This window comes from Etheostoma spectabile, chromosome 17 (assembly GCF_008692095.1).
Source record: "Etheostoma spectabile isolate EspeVRDwgs_2016 chromosome 17, UIUC_Espe_1.0, whole genome shotgun sequence".
Taxonomy (NCBI): domain Eukaryota; kingdom Metazoa; phylum Chordata; class Actinopteri; order Perciformes; family Percidae; genus Etheostoma; species Etheostoma spectabile.
The window spans coordinates 22,304,571-22,323,381 of NC_045749.1; the positions used below are offsets into that span (position 1 = coordinate 22,304,571).

The 18,811-nt window shown below is 42.8% G+C and overlaps 1 protein-coding gene and 1 long non-coding RNA gene across 2 annotated transcripts in view; both read left to right on the forward strand.

The window, feature by feature from the left end:
- LOC116705503 (carbonic anhydrase-related protein 10) overlaps nt 1–18,811 on the forward strand; it is a 205,151-nt gene that overhangs the window by 135,257 nt on the left and 51,083 nt on the right. The window lies entirely within an intron of this gene.
- LOC116705674 (uncharacterized) overlaps nt 5,898–18,811 on the forward strand; it is an 18,769-nt gene continuing 5,855 nt past the window's right edge. The window contains exons 1-2 of the long non-coding RNA XR_004335985.1: nt 5,898–6,002; nt 10,081–10,085. This is a non-coding gene — a long non-coding RNA (uncharacterized LOC116705674). The remainder of the gene's footprint in view (nt 6,003–10,080; nt 10,086–18,811) is intronic.

The window sequence follows — 18,811 nt, forward strand, 5'->3', positions numbered from 1 at the left end:
GGGGGGGGGGGGGGGGGGGGGGGGGGGGGGGGGGGGGGGGGGGTGATGAAGAGTGTCCATAACAGTCACAGTAAAAGATAATGGAACTATGACTAGAAGCAGTAGTTTTAGTAGTTCATGGCACAGCAGGGAACTGGAGGGTGTTACAGGGTGTGGCGTGGCCCAGAAGGGCATAGCTGGGTGTAGCAGGGTGCAGCAGGACCACGGTGACAGCTGCAACCAAGATATTGTTGCCATCCTAATACAAGGAAATATGCTGGGGGAAATAAAACATAAAGACTCCGGGGACTAAACACCCCAGAACTAGGTTAGTAACAAGCCTTTCTGGGACGAGATGCACACAAATGGAAAGAGAAAGGAGAGACGAGCTCAGTGTGTCAAAGGAAGGAAGGAAGTCACCCCCAGCCGTCTAGAACTATAACAGCATAACTAGGTGAGACAGGCTAAGGGGAGGATCCTGGTCAGGCTAGAACCCTCCCCAGCCGGACCAGGCTTTACTGACCTGCCTCCCTCTACTTTTATGATATTAATCATCTGACGACAATGGAGAGAAGCAGATGGGCCTGGCTATGCGGACGCTGCAACTGTAAACAGTTTTATACACAGGAGTGAATAATGTAAGATGCACAGAAGTTTTTCCCCAGTGCAATCCAGCCATTTGGACCAATGAAGTCTCTGTACAGGATTAACCGAGGAGGGCTAGAGTACATACTGTACCATTTCAACACAGGACGCTTTACTAGGAGATCTGTGATTATGCAGAGTCTTAAAAGTACAGGAGCTGATGATATCGCCATTATAGTCCAATCAAGCGAGCCATCTGGATGCCCATTAAACAGAAAATTACAGACACCCACAGTGCAGCGTGCTGACATTGTCTCTGTGGTGCAGCTCAAGGCCTCTGGTTTTTACAAAGGTAGTTGCAGTAGATCGAGCTTGTTCAAGCAAAAATTAGATTTTTTTTTTTTTTTTACATGACAACAGGAATAAAGGAGCAAATAATGTGTGATCTCGCAACAGCTGCACTTGCCAGTGTAATATGAGAGCAGACAAGGATGAGGGACGTGTCAAATGCAATGGGATTTTTCAAGTCAAGTGGTAATGTTCTCACCAGCCGTGTGTGTGTGTGTGTGTGTGTGTGTGTGTGTGTGTGTGTGTGTGTGTGTGTGTGTGTGTGTGTGTGTGTGTGTGTGTGTGTGGTGTGTGTGTGTGGCTGTGTCTTTGTGTGTGTGTGTGTGTGTGTGTGTGTGTGTGTGTGTGTAGAGAGGTTCTGGCAATGGGTTGGGTGGTGGATAATGTGTGCATATGCCACAGCGTTGAACATCTGGGCGTCTTTTTGAAGTACCCAGGTGTATAGTGTAGCGACAGCTGCACCACTTCCCTCCTTTCTTCAAGAAAAGACGAAGGGAGCCTGACAAGCAGAAAATCCCCCTTGATCTACCACACCTCCCCCTCCATACCTAACCGCCTTCCTTCCTCCCGTTATTTTGCGCTATATGCCACCAACAACACCCACCTTCAATCCTGCTAGATCTGGGCAGATGGACCACAGGTAGATAAATACAGACACATTCCCATAGGAGCTCTTCCCATCAACAGTGGTCAGATAGAGAGAACAAAAACAAGCTGCTGTTAAAGTGACTGCTCAAGCATGTCCGTGAAAGAGAGTGTACCATCCAAATGTTGGGTAAAGAACAATGGGTAAAGGATGACCAGGCAAACGCTAAAGTGCTGGCTGCTGGCGGACCAATCACAAAGATTACTTACAAGGTATTCTTTGTTCAATACCATACATTATTATCATAGAGGGAGGACTGCTTCTCTGAAGTAAACATTTTAGCTTCCAATTCGGTTTCTGAGGCTTCTCCTTGATCTTTGCTCTCAATTATAATCGCAAACCTTTTCACCAATATGATGAAACTTCTGGGAGTGTTGCTGCAGATAAAAAGACTGCTGGGAAGTTTTCTCAACAAGTTACAAACTCAGAAGTCATGGCTTATTCATTCAAGTTTTTATTGCATTTTACCCTTTTTTAACTTTCTCTGCAGATTTCAGGCACGTAATGTAATTTCTTCAGGTACTCCATACCTTCTATTCATTGCAATTCTGTATTCTATTCCTGACATATACTGTATGTATTAGGTACTGTACGTGTCGTATAGTAATTGATTTGAGATGAAGTGAACCAGTGATATTACTTTCCTTTCATGTCTGCTTATAAAACTGACTATTACTCAACTGCATGATCAAATTAGAACTTTTTGAAATTCGGCAAGCACTCGCAGCATGGCATAGTCATCTTTAGGCTAAGTATCTACAGCATGAATGCATGTGTGTGGGTGTGTGTGCCTTAAAGAAAAGTCAAGGGTAGTACCTCCTAAAGCGTGGCCCATAAAGTCTTAAAGTGTTCAATTCCATCTCCCACACAGCATGCGCCTCCATACTCCAATCTAATTTACCAATCAGTCGGCCTAATTACGCCCGAAGAGCTGCTCCGCTGAGCAAAACGTCTTCTGTCTTCTGCTCGAGTGGCACAAATAAAACCGCTGCCCCGTCGCTCTTGATGAACAGAGAGACAGACCCCAAGGAGAGCAGCAGTGTTACAAATGAAAGTCTGTACAAATTAATCAGGAAAGCCTTAGTTGTGTGCGTCTTGTAATTAAGGGTGAGATTAATGGCAATGCGCATATGGTCTTGTTAGAGCTTATGAAATACTATAAATGGTGATGAGAAACCTGAGGTTTTATGAGTACACAAGGTGGATTCATAAAATCTGCACCCTGTGTCCGAGATATGACTGAGGTTTAGCTTCTCTCTGATCCAAAGTCTGCTATTCATCCTTTCTTCACATAGATCCACTCCCTCCTCCATTTACAAGCAACACTGTACATCTTACCCTTTGTGATGAGCCCTGGAGGTGGCATGGCTGCCCTCTCTTCTTGTTCCATCCATAGCAGGTGATCCTGTGCTCTCTGATGGGGTGTTTAATTAGCCAGTAGTTTCTGATCGTGACTGTGGAGCGCTGTGGAGGAAGGTCTGGACATGCGAGACTAAGGATGACCCTAAGTAGTCTGTCCTGACTGAATGTTTAGCCCAGAAAAACCTACAAGTGGTTGTTACGGCCCTAAAAATGGATAATCCTGCCCGTGTATTTGCTTGCGTAGAGTCACAGGTCATCTGTTAATCAGATGCTGAGGCGAGCAGACTGGTGTGCGACCGCCACCTGACCTCGAAGGGTTGAACATACAAGAGATTAGCATGGACCACACAAGCCTGTGCCAAAGGGTCAGGATGCAACAAAAATTAGATTATAGAACTGGGTTTACAGAATCTCACTGGGAATGTCAGAATACTGAACATAATATTTTGTGCCGTCGTCAGGCTTTTTTTTGGGCCAATTTGACATGTTGAATCGGAAGGCGGGAAGTCGGACTGCTAACGGAGTGCGCAGCCGGAAATAACGAGTGGGATGGGCGTGACTATAGTCTCTCGAAATCTGACGAAATCTTTTACACTGATGTGGATCTGAAATGAAAACAGATTCAGCAGCTGCTCGGCCGATTTCTCCTTAAAATGTTTTCAGAAAAACGTTTTGGTGATTTATTTTTAGAAAATACGTGATGGTATTTCGAACAAGCCGCCATTATGGTCGTTTTGAAATTGCCGAGAAACCAGACCCACGTGACGCGTTTGGTTTTCATTTGTTTGGGCGACAATACAAATTAGCGCCGCCTGGAGAACATACGCTGAAGTGTGTTCCGAGGCCTTTTTTAACCAACTCGGGGGGGGGGGGCGGTCAGTCCGAGGACCTGTTCTGGCCATCGGGTTGGTGTGTGAGAGCCTTTAATGAACAAGAAAACCTTCCGAGACTCAAACTTTCAGCTCCCTGTGTGCCCAAATCCACTTACAGTTCCAAAGTAAAGGTGTGCAAGAATTAACAGATTTTATGACACATTTCAAAGATTTGTAATATATAAATATACAATTTTCTACCCTGGTGACAAGACTGCAACAGAGTATGCTGCAAACGGTGTTTGTAGGGATTGTTTCTGTGACAGAAAGGGTGAGACCGCTCACAGAAAAGTATGTAAATTAGCCAGAGCAACAGGAGCCGCCACCTGTTTTAATATGCATTTTCAATTTGTGTATAAAGAAATCCTAACTCAGTGCTACCAACTGTCAAACTAGTATAACAGTAATGGACGGAAAAGAGCAAACAGATTTTCTGGAGAAGTTAATAAATCCTGTCTTCTAAAGACATGTGGCTGTTGAACTTTAAATGTACAGTACATTTCCAGGTTCACAAAAACAATTCCATTCACCTTCATATCATTATGGTGGAGACAGACATCCTAAGACCTGGATGAATACAAAATCCCATCTCGCTAGGCATGGCTAGATACTGATAGAGGTAAGCTAGAAAATTAAAATGTTGCTAATTTGGTAGAACTGACTCTTTGATGGAAATGGTCGTAACCCATTATGACAGATGTGTGGCTCATATAAAGGAACTGTCCATACAGTGATTAGACACCTACACACTGCTAAGTGGGTGGGATTGACAAGACGTGAAGTCTTACAAAACGCTTTCAGCAAAAGGAGGATTTCAAGCCCAAAGGTCAGACAGCTGAGTCATCTTTCAGGTTAAATAGACCATTTTAGGTTTTTGTGATTCATCTTAGTGAATTCTGAAGCTGGCTGCCGAGGCTTGCTGTTTGTTTCTACCTGTTCCCTGTCTTCCTGTCAGACAGAGCAGGCCGGCGTCCTCGTTCTCGTCTTTTTTCCCTTTTTTTTCCTCTTCCTCTCTCTCTCTGTCTGTCTCTTATCTCCCGCAGCGGCCCTGCCCTCCGTCACATCAGCTTTGCTCTGTCATCTCCCATGCCGTGCAGATGTTTCATCCTCGCTACTCCATCTGCTCCTCCTCCTCTCTTCTTCCTCTGCTTCCACTCGACCTCCTTGTCCTCCACTCACTTATTTCTTGTTTTTTTTAGCCCACGCTGAGGGCTTGACTGACAAGTAACACCGCTGTGTGAAGAGCTCTCTAACAAAGAACAAAGTGAGCCAGCACCTAACTAACAACCTTCAGTTTTTATTGTCACGTGTTTCACGTTACTAGCAAAGTCAATCATAATAGATCACATTGACTACTCGTATTGCATTTATTTTGTCATTTCCAATAGTTCTGTGCACTGTTTTCTTTGTGCTTGTAGCGTAAATTCTTCCAAAGTGGTATTTACCTCACATGTAGATAGAAGTGGGACTTTGTTCATCATTTTAACAGCCTATTGTTAAAGGGCCCATATTATGAACATCGGGGTGTTGTTCTGTGTCTCTGGTGTTTCCACATGCATACAAACTTGGAAAAAGAACATCCCTGCTGTTTTGAGAGAGATATGGTTTCTGTATGTCCTCTGATCCGGTTTCTGAATGTCCTCTGTCTTCAGTCTCCAGGTGAGCTGTTCAACATCTGCACGGATCATGATCTGCTGCACTGTTCACTTATTCACTTTTGCACTATCATCATTACACACAGTCTACAGTAGTATCTCACCTTATCATGGTCATTGCATTTCTGTGAGTAATTTTTAATTTTATTTTTATTCTTAGGTATTTTAGGTATGTGTGATATGTGTGTGTATATGTGTTTGTTGTGTTATGGTTGCCTAAAATTTCCTTCGGGATGAATAAAGTATCTATCTATCTATCTATCTATCTATCTATCTATCTATCTATCTATCTATCTATCTATCTATTTATCTATCTATCTGTCTACGTCACTAGCTGAGACGAGGTGGGTAATCGTAGCTAATCCATGCTAGCTCTTTCTCAATGGCAAAACACTGCTACAACACCCACTATTTGACCATAATCTCCATAAGAACTACTTCCATGTCCCTTTTCAGCAGGTATGTGAGATGTCTCACTCTGGAGCTAAAACGAAACCCAAACACACAGGGTGAAAACAGAATCTGCAGCAATATGCAGTACAACTAAAATATGGTGTGGAACCATGGAAACCTATTCTGTTACAACCTCAAAATACCATTGTGAACCTGAAAATGAGCAGAATATGGGCGCTTTAACATTAATAATGTTAATGTAAAGGTTGCTGATAAACACACACTTTGTTTCTCAGGCTTCCTGTTGGCCCTCCCAATGTGGGCTCCCTTCCTAGTGAGTCCCTGCTCTTAGGTTTCAGTGTAAATCTGCAGGATGCGTTGGCTGCCTCTGACAGTGGCTTAACACCGATCCCCCAAACGACAAAGTAGAAATGGCATCAATTGTGTGAGGACAGGGTTCAAGTTAAACAAAAAGAGTGGCGAGAAAATGAAAATGTTAGTCATAATTTGAGACTTGACCATTATTTGCTGTTTACAATGAGCCTGTGTCATCATGGGGATCAACAACCTTCAATGTTGTCATCATTATGAAAACATTTGACTTTTGTAATCTATATTGACTACAATTTATTCATGGGAAAGTTCTGGTGGATTGCTGAGGACTATGGTTACCTGGTCCTCAGGTATCTGGCAGGAGTGAATCCAGACAGCTAGCTAGACTATCTGTCCAACTGGGACTATGGTTACCTGGTCTCAGGGTCTCTGCAGGATAAATCCAGACAGCTAGTAGACTACTGTCCAATCTGAGGACTAGGTTACGGTCCTCAGATCTCTGCAGGGTAAATCCCGACAGTAGTTAGACTATCTGTTCCAATCTGAGGACTATGGTTACCTGGTCCTCAGATCTTGCAGGGGTAAATCCAGACAGCTAGCTAGACTATCTGTCCCTCTGAGGACTAGGTTACCTGGTACTAAGATCTCTGCAGGGTAAATCCAGACAGCTAGCTAGACTATCTGTCCAATCAGGAAAAAGATCCTTCCTGAGACTGTTTAGCAGCGGTACCGTGGCGCCATCCGGCGCTTAGTGCCACCCAAGGTGATTATGATTGGTTTAAAGAAATGCCAATAAACCAGAGCACCTTTTTTTCCCATTCCAGAATGCTATGTGGACTAGCCTGACCCTCCTCCGCAACGCTGTGGAGGAAGGTCTGGACATGCGAGACTAATGGTGCCCCTAAGTAGTCTGTTCTGACTGAATACAAGACTACTACATGTGACTCCATCAAAATGGATCTTTCCAACAGCTCTTTTAGAAATCTCTTATGAAGCGAGTTCACACCCAGACTAATAGGGTACAAGACATCTTGACACAGTCTTGCTTAGACTGTGAAAAGCAATATCCTCAGTATTTGCCCAATGCTGTTTCTCATTTCGAGGTCAAAATCACTTTGTGAAATCATGTAATTTCACAAGGCCTCAGAAATGAATGAGATATGTGTAGTACATTATTGACTTTTCTTCAGATAAAGCTAGCAAGCACGTACGATAAGCGAGACTACATGAGACGTAACTGTGGCACAAACTACTTAATCAACTTCAAAGCCTCAAAACACATATGGCTTAATCACCTAGAGCCTCCAACTCTGTCTTCTCCTTTTCTCTCCCTCTCTCTCTTTCTGCCCCTCCCTCTGGCAGTCATGATGGTTTTTCAATTCCCCAGTACTCATGGGGAGACATTTGGGATGTTGTAACGCCCTTGAACCGGTGACATTAACACTGCTGCCTGGGGGAGGTTTTCTAAAACATGGCGACACGTACTGTAAGATTAAGAAATCAAAATAATGAAAGCAAAGCTGTGTCATCTCAATGTCAGCCCCATCTCTGGATTCATCTGAAGACATTTCAAACTGTGTCAGACAATTTCCATTACGCCCATGTGAATGAAAGAGACTATATCACTATATCACAATAAAGAGGAAGGAGAATGTGGATTTCCTGCAGGTTTGACAAAGTGAAGTCTAGGCTCTTCTGAGATCTACTTTATCTTTCAAGCATGCTGCGAATACTATGGGAGTTTTTTCCTTTTTTGGTTTGAAACCATCTCTTTGTTTTAAAGTTTGTATTCCAGCATTGTATTTTTCTTTAATTTTGAGTGTGGGGACTGCAAGAGGCAGATTTAAAAGAACAGAGGTCTAGGTCAAGGCAGCAGTGGCTTAGACATCCTGACTCATAGTCATGGGGGGGGGGCAGTAGCTAAGTTCGTAGGGAGTTGGGTTGAGTCCATACTCCATACTTCAAAGTAAATCAAATAAATAACAAATATCCAAATGTGGTGACCGGTTTCAAATTTGTAATGTTGTGAAATTTTGAATAATAGTGGAATATTAGTCTGCATGTAAACATACTCCATGTATTCCATTCATTGGCTGTAATATGAGTATGGCAAGACAGCTTTATTTGTACTGCACATTTCAGCAACAAGGCAATTCAAACCACTAAGATCTATATAAAAGAGACTTCAGATACAGTATTAGGGGACCACTAAGGTCTATATAAAAGAGATTCAGATACAGTATTAGGGGACCACTAAGGTCTATATAAAAGAGACTTCAGTACAGTATTAGGGACCACTAAGGTCTATATAAAGAGACTTCAGATACAGTATTAGGACCACTAAGGTCTATATAAAAGGACTTCAGAACAGATTAGGGACCACTAAGGTCTATATAAAGAGATCTCAGATACAGTATTAGGGACCAATAAGGTCTATAAAAGAGACTTCAGATCAGTATTAGGGACCACCGGTCTATATAAAAGAGACTTCAGATCAGTATTAGGGACCACTAAGGTCTATATAAAGAGATATCAGATACAGTATTAGGGACCACTAAGGTCTATATAAAAGAGACTTCAGATACAGTATTAGGGACACTAAGGTCATATAAAAGAGACTTCAGATACAGTATTAGGGACCACTAAGTCTTATATAAAGAGACTTCAGATACAGTATTAGGGACCACTAAGGTCTATAAAAGAGACTTCAGATACAGTATTAGGGAACTAAGGTCATATAAAGAGACTTCAGGTACAGTATTAGGGGACCACTAAGGTCTATATAAAAGAGACTTCAGATACAGTATTAGGGACCACTAAGGTCTATTTAAAAGAGACTTTAGATACAGTATTAGGGGACCACTACGGTCTATATAAAAGAGACTTCAGATACAGTGTTAGGGGACCACTACGGTCTATATAAAACCATCCAAAGAGTACAATGTCATGGAACCTTGAAAGACAATGTAAAATCATCTTCTGCCTTGATTTAAAGGAACTGGAATCTGGGGAGTAAAGCTTAGTTTCTCCTTTGCCCCACTGCCCTTAATCATAAACCCTAGAAACGTCTAGCACGGTTGGTTGACCATATATATTTTTGTGAAAATGAGCTTAACGGATGTCCCTGACTTTGCCTACAGCCACTGTCTGAACTTACTAAAGTTGATAGATTTTCCTAAACCTCTGAAGGAAATATTATTTTTTCCATTGCTGTCTCCTGCCAGCCTGTTGGCCCTTTGTTAGACCGCAAATCTAGCGTTGTCTCTGGAGTTAAAATGCATCATCTACTTATGTAAGAGGCAGGCCAGCAGAGAGAACCAGAGAGAGAGAGCGAGAAAGCTAGAGATTATGAGTGTGTGAGTGAGCGGTGGTTTGTGTTTGTGTGTGTAATTGGATGCGGCTGTGTTTGTGTACACTTCTGCATGTATATAAATCCATGGTCTGTGTCTCCCTCCCTCCGCCTATCAGTCTCTCTGTTTTCTCTCCCTCCGTCTCCTTGAGGGATGAGATAAGCAGCTGAAACTTTTTGGAGCCAGAGCCGGGAAGAGAGAGAGAGAGGATGAGAGATCGTCCTCCAAATCCTCCTGTAATCCCCTGCCGGCTCATTCTTTAGCTGTAATTATGTATCAGATACAGAGACAACAGGCAGCCCACATCCTGGACCATAAAAACTACAAATTGTTGCTTTTCACAGACATTTTTTACAAACACTTATCTGTTCTTCTGATGAGTGGACCATCTCTGTAGATTTGTTCAGCACCTGTTTGGGTGACTTGTTCCGCCATGCTTATTGAAAGCTGTTTGCCACCAGCGAGTGGCTTTGAACCTGTTTGAGCCAGTGTTGCCAGCGGATCCAGAGAGAGGAGTCTGGGGTACTCTGCATCCATTGTGACCTTCTTCCTACAAGCTTTTGTGAGGCTATAATCATGTCTTGCAATGTCTACCCACATCATTTTTAACTTGACTAGAAGACAACCTGATGCTGTAATGTTGTTTGACCATATATTGTAAAATATAATGGACGTAGCATCACTGACATCACCCTTTGGTTTGTGGACTGTCATTTTGAAGCCAGGAGTTTGGAATTTGGCTGTCACCATCTTGGTATTTTGGAGCCAGAAGTGACCATATTTAGACAAAAGTGTGGAGCAACAACGCATCTCAGCCTGTGCTGTGTATGGATTTAATGGTCCTGCGCTAAGCTAAACGCTAAAGAGGGAAAGATGCCAATTTTCTATTGTTTCGAAGGAAGTCATCCAGCCGAGATTTACCAGAAAACATAGACCTCTTGGTACTGGTGTCATACTTTCTCTTACCAGCTAGCGCTAGCGCTATCTAGCTGGCTTGGTTGGCATCACGCTGACATTTTTAGGCTAGTTCTACCAAAAACAAGTCCAGGTCTATCGTAATGTCCACATCGCCATGGTTAGCATTGCTAACCCTCTGTCCTGAGTGGTAGTTCGATGTGTAACCACGCCCCTAAAGCATCCCAGCTTTATTGTCTATTTTAAAATAAATGTAATAATAATTTACTAAATGAACATCATGCTGTAAAAGACTTGAAACTGGCAGTTGAGACTAAAAACTCCTTATGTAAATGTTTAGTGAGGTAACAAATCAAGAGAGACGTGGGCTCATTTTCCCTTAAACTTCAGTAGAAACAGACTTCTTGTTGGAGCCCGTGGAGTCTCCCCCTGCTGGAGGCTAGAGAGAATGCAGCTTTAAGGAGCTTCTGCATTGACTTTACTTTTGTGTAAAGTCAATGCAGAAGTATTTGTGTGTGTGTGTGTGTGTGTGTGTGTGTGTGTGTGTGTGTGTGTGTGTGTGTGTGTGTGTGTGTGTGTGTGTGTGTGCGTGTGCATGTGTTGTGTCATTGCTGCAGCTACTCCTCTTCTTCCTCAATCAGCTCCGTCCAGCGCTGCAAGGTCCCTAAATGTCATGATCACTCACTGTGAAATTGCAATTAAAACGTAATATATAAGTGATCAAGGCTGCCTCTCGCCGGCCTGGACAGACAGGGGGACATCCAGCTAATTACAATTTTTTTATGATCAATTAGGAACATTGTAGTAAGCGACAACAGTCATTCGGGCACAAAGCAACACAGGAACGTATATTGAAGTTCAAGAGTCATTCATTTGTTTTTTCCTGTTCTCTCCAGATGTGTGAGTGTGACTGTGTGCGCATGCATTTTTCTCAAGGAGATTCAGCCAACTCCTCCACACACACACACACACACACACACACACACACACACACTCCCCATGGTGTGCACCTCCAGCCAGGTTGGCGTGGGAAAGGGCTGTGAAGTTCACTGAGCAGACTTAAAGTGGCTAAAAAGTTCCATGCAGTGCCTTCTCTATGTCTTTCACGGGGAAGTGGGGAAAGCCAAGCTGAAATCATGTCCCTCTTCACAGAGAGCTAGAATAAAAAGGAGAAAAAGAAAAGGATGGCAGGAGGGAGTGAGGGGAGTGGTCCTCAGAGGCCCCCTAGACTGTAATGCATTTCAGGTTGAAACCAGATCATGGACCATTAACGGAGAAATGGCTGACTTGGTAAACAGTGGTCCTCTGCGGACTCATCTCAGACAGAGACTAATTCCGCTCTCTGCGTCTGAGAGGACGTGTTGTCTCTGGCTGCCATTAGCGGCAGCAGTTTGGATTGCCACAAATTCCTCCTTGATCATTTCAATCATAAAAAAAGAACAAATTAGATTCCTCCACCTTTCTGTCTGGCTCACTTTTCCCCTCTCCTTCCCTGCCTCATTTCTGACTTCCAACATCCTTTGAGTGTCTTTCAATATCTCGGCCTGCTGTCACATAGTTCAAAAATACATGTCCCATCCTGTCCTCCACTCTCCATATCTACGCCAGACTTGATTTATCAGAAACACACAGCAGAAGTAGAAAGACAGAGACTTATGGGGACATAAAAGCAGGGATGCAGTTCACTGTAATAAGCGTGAAAGATTGGCCTCTAAACAGACTAATTGTAATAAGGCATATTTCCTTTTAAAAATAGATGAGGAGTAATGAGGCAGGAGACACAGAGGACAATGCAGAGTGTAATGGCGTGTGTGAGGCCTGCATGAGCGTCTCTGGAGGGGGGCAGTCTGTGGCCTCGGGCCGGGCGTCCGAGCGTCTCAGGTGGATTAAAGACATAGCGGGGTTTCAGACACGTCCAGCTTGGTTATTCACACAGACACCGGTTTCTGCTGTCTTAATCGCCATTTAAACTGATTGTTTGTCAGTAGGGGTGGTGATGGTGCATGCTGGGAGGTCTCTCGGGTGTAACAGAACAACAACACTCAAGCTGTTTTGCGCTGGATTTTTCTCCCACAATGCAAAGGACAAAAAACGGAGGAGCTGCTCACAGCTGACAAATCATTTCTTTCAAAAAGTTAAAGGTCCTCTTTGAGAAAGTATACATTTGCTTTAGGAAAACCAATTCCTCAAACTATGAGTGGTGGAACTGAAAAGTGTTTTAAGGGATGTTTCATCATCATGACCCATTACTCTAGATAAAAGTACAATGAGTACATCTGACTCAAAGTGCAAGCTTCACAAATCCCTCAGAGAGTCAGCTGTAATGTCGTATCCAACAGCTATTTCTTTGGATATTATTGTTACAAAAGAGCCTAATCCTTGGCTTTTCATTTGACACAGATAAGGAAGTGTGGAGGTGCCTTAACGCTAGTTTTATAGTCACTGTCACTCCCAGTCGAGTGCAGATTTGAGTCGTGCATGCTCAGATTTAAACGGTTTACAGCATAACGTGTCATACTGAAATTTGTGAAATCCATGAAATAATAAACTTTTCTCATTCCAAACAATAAAAGAAGACGGGAATCATTTCAGAAACGTTGTAGATATCTATGGTTGACTGGTCGCTAACATTAGCTCAGAACTCCATTCAACTCTCAGCCTTGTTGTGTTTGATGCTAACTTGTAGCCAGCAGTGAACTAACTTGGTTAAATAGGTCCATTTTTACTGGATTGACATTAGAAAAGTTTCTCGTTAGCATCTTGGGGGCCACTTGTCGCAAAGTGACGCATGCAGAACGCACATCTGCACTGACTTACATCAGGGAGTGACAGTCAATGCAAAAGAATGGAAAGGAGAAGTTAGCGAGAAAGAAATTGCGAATGAAAAAAGGCTTTTTCTCCAATTAGTGCAATTAGTAAAAAAACATCTTCCTGTTTGAAGAAAGTCACATGAAAACGTTTCAAGAACCAAAACTCCATGACGACCTAATTCCAAGGAAACATTCGATTGGCAAATATCAGCCAGCAGTTTTCCATGTGAGGACACATTGCCGCTGTAGAAACAGACACACAAACAAAGGAACCTTAGAAGTCTTTTACGCGTCCATCATAAAGAGGCTGACCTTGAAGCACAGCCTGGGATTACGATCAGACGATTACCAAGCAAAACAAGACTGTGTGCTTGCCATCGTGCCACCGGGGTAACACACTGTCACTGGGAACTTGTACCCAATGAATGTAAATCCGAGCCGAAACCTTTTGCCAAGGCCAATTACCCATCCCTGCATCCAACTGCCTAATTATACCAAATTAGCTGACTCGGTGGATTATGAGATGAATTAGTGCAGCAGGGCTGAATGTTAATGTCATTTAAAGCGAGGGATTTTCAAGCAAATTTCAATGTAGAGGGGAGGACACAACAGAAACACGAGTACCCTGACACAACACTGCCAACTATATCCAACATATACACACTAACATTCAGAGTGAACATGCAGATGGGTGAGTGGATGATTTAATAACTGATTATGTTATTTTTGATTCTTTACATTATGGGAGGTGATCCACAAAAGCCTAACTATCGGAAAGATGGGATGTCGGAGCAGAGGGGTTATTTTTTGGAAACGAAGGGACGTCAGACTAGGGACATTTTTGAGTTATTGAGAAGTCGGAACAATGCGTCTGAGAAATGGGCGGTCCCTTCGCAGACCACTACAGCCACCCACCTCTTATGTAACTAGTATCGTCTATGCTTGAGCCATTAGTATGGATTAAAACAATGGGGGCTGTTTCCTCCCATTATACTGCAGTAAAACATATGGACCCAGTCTGGAAACGGTGTCAGCCTGATTGTGACCAGCAGCTTCAGAGCAGTCAGAGCGACGGAGGCAACTCAGCTGCTGCTCAGTGTTTAATGGCCCATTCAAATTAAAGGCATTGTCAACAAGGCAGTTGGCTTTATCAAGGTTGTCGATCTTAGCAGGCTGTTTTCTTCCACGAACCAAGAGGAACAAAATGGTTGAGAGAAATAAAGAGCTCACCTGTGGTGCTGGTACAGCTTCACACACACACACACACACACACATACAGCAGATTCAGGAAGGGAAACACACAGAGATGCAGTTTTTAGTCACTCTGGTCATTTATTTCTTGGTGGGTCATCTTTTTTTATCTCCAGTCCTTTTCTATCATTTGGATGTGATCAGATTTCAGTGAATCAGACATGTGACGGGCACAGAGCCACAGAGCGCCCCGTTTAGAAGAAAACATGACTGTGATTACGACTCCTCTGCATGAGACAGTCGGCACCAGGGAGCAAGAGGCCACATCTCCCTCAGCTGAAATCAATCTTCTGGAGGACTGTGGGAGCAGCATACTGATGAGCCTTCATTCACAGGTATCCTCTCTTTGTTGCTCTCTTGGCCTCCCTCGCACAAAAAACTGAAATTAATATCTGATTTATAGAAACCTTCAAAAATACGTTATGCATCTAAATCAGGACTACAGTACTGCAGGTGTAGTCTGTAGGGAGTTGGGTTGGAAGCAGGAGGGTTGTTGGTTCAAGTCTCCCCACACTGGACTGGACTGGTAACTGGAGAGATGCACTTGCTGATCAATATAAGAGTTATTACACACTATACAATTAAAAAAAAAAAGTGTTAAACGATTGTAGAAAAAAAGGGTGCACATAGGATGATGTAAAAAAAAATAGCCATGTATTAATTAGAGGAACATACTGTAATAAGTTGTTGAAGCTGCAGTTTAGTAAGATAAGTTTCAAGTTGTTGTTTTGGTATTAGTCTTCCAACACTGGGTGGGTATTTATGGCACAATAGGTTTGCATTGTCAGACATGTATGTGTTTTGCAAGTGGTCATAGAATTTCAACAGGCTATACACAATGTGATAATCGCTTTTTTCCCCTGGCAAGGCTCAGAATAATCCTCTTATAGGCCTACTCATTTTAGCAGGCCTTCTGCAACAGTAACTGACGTTACTGTAAGTCAGAAACAGGGCTGCCTGTGCATTGAGATGACACAAAACAAGTCAACTTCAATTTCCCAGATGCACAGCATCGTCCCTATGGTGTTAGCAGTGGTGGCTGCGAGGATTGATGGGCCGCGGTTTGAGATTTAAAAAATAGGCCCCCGCGGAACCTGTGACATGCAAACAAACATAAATATCAGAGCCAGCTGCTGGTATATGCAGTGTGGAGATGTCGGGGGGTGCGTGGGTATAGGGAGAAAGTCGGAGACACAGAAAGAGAGAGAGCGATGTTTGCGTCTGCTCTAACAGCCTCACAAAGAGTCGTTTCTACGGCTCATTGGCTGCGGTGCACACCGCCCTTTTGTATTCATCTTCATAGGCCACCATGCATTTTTACATAGAGTGCAGATTCAGATGTTGTCACTTGATGTATTCATGTATTTAAAAAAACAATGTACCTGAGTCGGTGTGCCTGTGTCTCTGTGTGTTTTACCTACTGTAAAGAAAATTTCCCCTCAGGGAGCAATAAAGTTGAAGTTAGAACTCAGTTTATTTGAAAACTCCAGATTGTTTCTGTTAATTTACTATTTCCAAGGTTACGAGTTTCCCTAGAGCACACAAGTCAAACTCCAGGTGGTAGACTGGGTAAGCCCCGCCCACTCTGCTCCCGATTTGATGTCGCCCTGCAGCTCGGTCTGGAAACCTGGACATTTATTTGTCCTGCTTCCATTACAAATCTGCGGGGACCAATCACAAACTGGCTAATCCACCTGGCGCGTTATTGGCAGGCTTAACGCGACCGAAGTGCAGCAACCCGTTGATGAATTACGTCACCAGGACCGTTGATCTGATTGGTTGAAGGACTATCCAATTGCATCAATCTTTAAAGTTTGAGCTTGGTCTGGTGATAGCCGTACTAGGCCCGCGGGCCAAATCCGACTCCTTGGCCATGTTGATCCACCCTGCATATATGTAGCTTTTTATGATTTATGATCATAGGATTTTTTCTAGTCTTAACGACTACTCAAAGCTCTTCTACATAGTACAGGAACCATTCCCCATTCACACACTGTGGCAGAGGCTGCTGTACAAGGTTCCACCTGCTCATCAGATACACACTCACACACATTTACACTCCGATGGGGCAGCATCGGGGGAAACTCCGGGTTCAGGGTCTTGCCCAAGGACACTTCGCTTCGCTCTACCCCTGATCCACAGCCGCCCCATATTAATATTATATCATTACCATCTCAATTCAGGTTCACTACTAATTTTGGCCTGACTAACCATAAAAGACAGGAAACAATTTTTCACTGTAATTATGTGACAGGTGGTGAAACAGGTTGCTGTGAGTCAGTGGTAGCCTGCTTTTAAAAATGTAATCAGGGATTTTCAAATAATAGAGTGCTGAAAATATTCCCAAGCAATAAGTACAATTAGTTCCATAATTAATCAAGTTAAGAGCAGTTAAGGAAAGTACAAATACATATCTGAAGCTGTCTGTTGATACTCTTCATATTGTTGCACGTCGGTGCAGAACAATGAAAAAGGATCTCGACTGGTTGTTTGCTCTGATTTACTCTCGCAGAGCCACTGGCAGTCAACAATCCCAACGAGCGAGAGCTGGCATTGAAATACATCCCGTCTCTGTGTGCTTTCTATCTTACACGTTCTCTTTGGTTCTCTCGCCATTTGTCCCCCGAAGGCAGAATATTGGAGGAGTCTTTAATCATCTTTACTGCCCACTCTATAATCCCTGCTAAGAGACTAATCCATGATCTGCCACAGTGGAGACCAACCCCACCGGGTCAAGGGGAAGGAAAGGCGAAACAAGAGAGAAAGGCAGCCCCCAGTGCAGAAACATATATCCTCAGTGATAACTTTATTTTGAATTCCTGTATGGAGTTGAGATCACTATTCATTTTTCAAAAAGGAAGGAAACCTGTCGTAACGACATTTATACGTCTGAAGATTTACAGGATTCTGTAGTCCAGGAACGTCAGAAAATACGGTTTTTACTTTGTCTTAAGCCGTGGTGGCCCTGTCAGGGTTTATTATGGTAATTCATATTGCACTCACATGGTTCATATATGTACAGAGAATTGTTCATATGATCTAACAAACAGAAAACCTGAGGTTGGGTACCACTGTGAAAAATCTAATATTTGTGATCGGTACTTGAAATCCCTCTTAGAGCACTGTAATATTACAATCAGCTACAAACTATGCATTGATTGATTTAAATATGATCCAAAATTCATAACTGAATGTCTTTTTTACTACTCCGTGGAAATCAAATGCTTCCTTCATATCAATCAGGAACAGATTGTTCTCACTCCCTGGCTCATCATTCAATCAGCTATTGACATAATGTTTCACAAAATGAAGCTGGCACATTGAAAAAATACAGTTGTATACAGTATTGATGCAAGCAAAGGAAACAAGCTCCTGTTGCTTTGGGACCACCTTCAGCCCCCCCGGAGCTCTTTTATCTTCATCTACAAACGTGTGTGCATCTAGCTTGTGAAATGATTGAAATAATGGATTGCTATTTGGGATTCACAGTTGATCCATGGTTTGATAATGCTTTGTCAAACGCTTTGCACCTTTGATTTTCCATAGGAATTTAGGGCCCGGTGCCCATATTTATTATTCGTCTCAGAGAAGGAAATCCTTCCTAACTGCTTAAAAAGTAAAAGCAATTTTATCAACTTTCTTTACTTTGGAAAATAGTCTTACATCAGCTGATATTTAGGAGAGCTCCAAAGTTGTAGTCACCTGTTAGGAGTTACCAGGAGATGGTGTCAAGGCTGACATGATCTCACATTCTGAGTAAGGGAAAGGTGTTCATTAATGACTTATGAAGCTTTATTTTTATAAATTCTGTCAACAATTAAAAAGGGTTTTCCAACCAATGTCCCCAAAACCTCACAGCAACATGGAGAATGTACTTTTGAAACGGTGACCATTTGGATCTGTCACAAAAGATTTTTTAGATTTTTTAAATCAAACTTGCCTCGGATAACGTGGGAATTTATCCACTTTGCACCACTCAGCTCAGTCAGTTATGGAAATAAAAAGCTGGATTCCAGAACTCTGACGTCTACTACTAGTGTTCTAGTGTAGTTTTGAGGATCACCTTCTGTGAGGTGTTTAGGAGTGATTCTGCGATGCTTGACAGATACAGGCCCAGAAAGTAAAAAGTTCCATTCATTTTAATACACTGATATATTAGGTGATTGGTACCTCCTAACCTTTTATCAGCTTGAGAAAAAACATTTCTGAGCTTTTTTTTACATGAATGGACATGTGAGATCAGGTTGTTTGTGTCATTCCCAGGACCCTAAAACTGTTTACTTGCTCCTCCTCAGCTTCACTGATGTAGACG